Here is a 4,020-nt window from a genome sequence, read left to right as displayed (position 1 = left end):
TTCGGGCGATTTCGCGTTAAAGTCCCCGATGGCTACGGTTTGGGGCCACGTCTCCAGGACCGCGCGTAAATCGTGATCGGTGAGCGGGAGCTGAGGGGGCTGATAACAGGTCACCACGGCGATGTCTCCGTACCTGCGAGTACGGATCGATACGGCGGCGGCTTCCATGTTTTCTAGCTGAGGAACCTGCAACATATAGTGATCTATACTTACTTTTACTAGCAGGGCCACGCCTCCTCCGTGTCTGTTTCGGTCAATGCGATACACTAGGTAGCCAGGAATTCTAACAGTGTGGGCGTACTCTACTACACGTCCACGTCTAGACGGGGCAAGAGCTCCTTGAGTTCGATTTTTCGCCCCCGGAATCCGTCGCCATTCCAGGAAGCAATTCTGAGGGACTGCACACTAGTCGGAGGGTCCATTTATTCCTGTAACAGAGATGGCATTTTACTGAAAAAAGCCGACATGGCGGAGTACATCTCCCGCATCTGTGCCAGCATCCTGGCCACATTTGCAGGTTCCGCACTCCTATCGGTTTTGGGGCCGCCCTTGTGTGCCGCGGCGGGGGCCTGCTTTGGTCTGGCGGCGTCGGCAAAGCTCTTCGCCGCAGCCACCTTCGGGGGTGTGCCAACTTAGCCTGTGTTTTGTCGGCTTGGAGGTCCTCTTTGCGCTGCTGCTTTTTACTCCCTGTCGTCTTCTTAGGGAAGCTAGGGAATCCGCGGTAGGTGGCAGGATGTACGCCACCGCAGTTGGCGCACTTTGCCGGGGTCTCGCGCTTCTTAGTGCAGTCTGCCGAGTGGTGACCTTCGCCGCATTTCACACACTTGACAGCTGCGGTGCAACGGCTCTGCGCGTGACCGAAGCGTTGGCAGCGATGGCACTGCGTCGGCTCGGTTCTCGCCCTCTGCGNATGGTTAATTCGGTATTTGGAAAAACGATGGAAAATGTTGACAAGAGGAGAGATATCAGGTTGTGTACATGCTGGGAAAATAGAACGCGAAAACTCGGTGCTCGTGCGCTCATTGCTTTACCCCACTTTAATTCCTGCTCAATATTCAACGAACATTTGGTTGCAGTGCAGATGGAAAAAGTTAAAGTCGCATATGACAAACCATTATATGTGGGCTTTTCGATTTTAGAAATTTCAAAAACAATTATCTACGAATAGGGTTTGCAATCCCGCAGTCTTTTTTTTCCAGCTGGAAATTTGCGGTAAATTTGCCTTTACAGCGGGATCCCGCTGTAATTCCCGCGAAAGATTTAAAAATATATTTATATATGAAAATAATAATGCTATTATTGTGGAATGTTTATATTTAATCAAATGAAATATAAATAATTCTTGATATTTAAAAAGCAACAGATAAGCATTATCTACATTAAAAACTGTGTTTATTAACTAAGAATCAACAGAAATCAACACATCAATAATATGTTACTTTTGTTATTTTTTTACTACTACTTAACGTACTTGTTGCTGTTAAATTACTAAATTTATAAACATTTAGGTTAGGTTAGTAACTTAATCGTAGTAACAATTTCTAAAAAAATATTTGCTAGATACATCGATAATATACTGCCCTACTTCGGAATATGACAGTTTAGAGACAGTTTTGGCTGTCATTCATTTACTAATTAAAGTATTAACTTGATTTTTTCGGTAACGGCAAAAGAAAAACAAATATTTTTTAATGTATTTGAGAATGTTGAAAACATTGCAATTTCAATAAAAACAGCGTCGAAAATGTTGTTTGTCTTAATAAACTTAAGATTTTGCTAGGTAAAAATGCCGTATGTACAGTATGTGCTACATTTTCAACAGAAATTAATAGAAGAACCAGAACATGTACATACTATACATGATATTTTGGATGTTTTTAAAGGGTATTTTACAATTTTTAATATATTGTGTTGCGAATAATATTTAATTGTTGTTTAATTTAAAACAACGCATGTAAACACATACGAATTTAATTTGTTAAAAACATCGTATTTCAACGCTTCTGCTAGAGAAGAAAGCCGTATGTGGTCACATGCGGCGTTAATACTATGTACCTCTTAATGAAATAATGTACATAAGTCTGCTAAGTGACACAATATTAGAAATTTAAAATGTACAAATTTTTAAATTTCTGATAAAAGAAGACAAAACTATTAGTTACATATAAAATTTTACTTTGTAAACACTTTTTCTCAAAAATAAACAAACAAATCAAGGAATTTGTTTGAATGATGCAAAGATCTGCCGATTTTAATCCTTTCCTTCGCTCGATTGATCGATGCTATCACAGGGGAACGGGATGCGTACGCAAACCAAACGGGGCGCTCGCGCGCGCCATGTTTTCTATTCAAAAATTTCCCGCGCGGGAATTACCGCACAAATGCGGGAATTCCGCAGGTCTCATTGACATGCGGGAAATTGCTGGAATGCTGTAACGCGGAATGCGGGATTGCAAACCCTATCTACGAATTTCTTTATGGTTTCATCAAACGTATATATGGAGATAATGCAACTGTTCTCTATACGGACACCGATTCCCTCATTTTGGAACTTATTGCTGACAATCCGTACGAGGATATAAAGAAAAACTTGCACTATTTCGACACTTCAAATTTCCCTCTAGATAATATTCATAACATACCCAAAACCAAGTCTGTGGTCGGCCGGATGAAAGATGAATATGCAGGAAAACCAATAGAATTTTTTACGGAACAGGTGCCAAAGTCTACTGTGTAAGAGCTGGTGAAGTGACGAAGAAAGCAAAAGGAGTTTCCAAACACGTAATAAAAAAAGAAATAAATTTAGATTACTATGTTGCAATTGTAGAAAAAGGTGGCAACATTTTACGAAAAATGTATATTTTCAAATCCACACTACACACTATTTACACAGAACTAAAGAATAAAGTGGCCCTTTCTTCAGCAGACGACAAAAGATATGTTAAAGCTGACGGTGTACATACTTTGGCATGGGGACATGTGGATGTGACAGCAGAAAGAAATTTGAATGCTTTGCTGGAGGCAGCAGAACTGTTGCTTAGTGAGGATAAAAAGGAACAAGATGAAAAAGATTGGGATTTTGATTTAAGTTTATTTGACTTGTAAATATTATTTGCAATAAATATTACAATAAAAATATTTGTTTCATTGGTCAGGTTGGCCGAGTGGTCTAAGGCGCCTTGTTTAAGCCTTGGTTCCGTAAAGGAGCGTGGGTTCGAATCCCACACCTGACATTTTTGAAAATTGTAAATAAAAACCAAAAATATTTTTTAAGTTCTTTATTTATTCATTGCTTTACAAAATATTTGTTGAGATTTTTGTAAACCCCATTTACAAAGAGAGCATCTAGACTGTGGTTGTGGTGGACCATCTATATGTGATGACCAATCTGGACGGTTGTAGTGCACAAAACATGGTAGCTGTACTTGCAACTCAAACATTTCTGTATAATGCACTGGAAGTATATTCCAGGCATATAAAAGTTCCATGGGTCGGACATTTTCGATCAGATAGTGTAGTGGAAAATTTCCGAGCTCCTCCTCAGTAAAATCGTACAAAGGTTTACCATTTCGGTGTTTACTTATCAAATCTTCAGTTATACATCTCGTACACCACAGCTCTTCAGACATAATTCTCGGAAACTGGTAACAATCAGCAACAACGAAGAACAAATCGCTATATACCATATGAGGAAGGTATTTGCTTCGTATCCTCTGTTGCATTCACTATTTATGGTGTTATTATTAGAAGTGGGGGGTTTACTATAAATCTCCAGCCAATCAGAGTCCTGTATTACACCATTACCTCTTCTTATTCGTAATTTGTAAATTGTACTATTCGTTGGTATAGAAGATTTGAACATTTCCAGATAATCATGTCTATAAGGTTTCATTCTTTTCCAATTAATGGGCCAGTTGTCATTACGCGTTCCGTTATGATCAAAGCAAATAAACACCTCTTTTGAATTATAAGGTCGCTGTATAATTAGCGAACTATTTAAAATGGTTTGCAGAACTATTA

The 4,020-nt window shown here is 39.3% G+C and overlaps 1 non-coding gene across 1 annotated transcript; it reads left to right on the top strand.

Moving 5' to 3' along the window:
* The first annotated feature begins 3,150 nt into the window (after window positions 1-3,150).
* On the top strand, window positions 3,151-3,233 carry Trnal-uaa. The gene has a single exon. It is a non-coding gene; the product is annotated as a tRNA-Leu (tRNA).
* The last annotated feature ends 787 nt before the right edge of the window (window positions 3,234-4,020 follow it).

Source organism: Anoplophora glabripennis, unplaced genomic scaffold (assembly GCF_000390285.2).
Source record: "Anoplophora glabripennis isolate ALB-LARVAE unplaced genomic scaffold, Agla_2.0 scaffold1063, whole genome shotgun sequence".
NCBI lineage: Eukaryota > Metazoa > Arthropoda > Insecta > Coleoptera > Cerambycidae > Anoplophora > Anoplophora glabripennis.
This window is presented reverse-complemented; position numbering and strand designations above follow the sequence as displayed.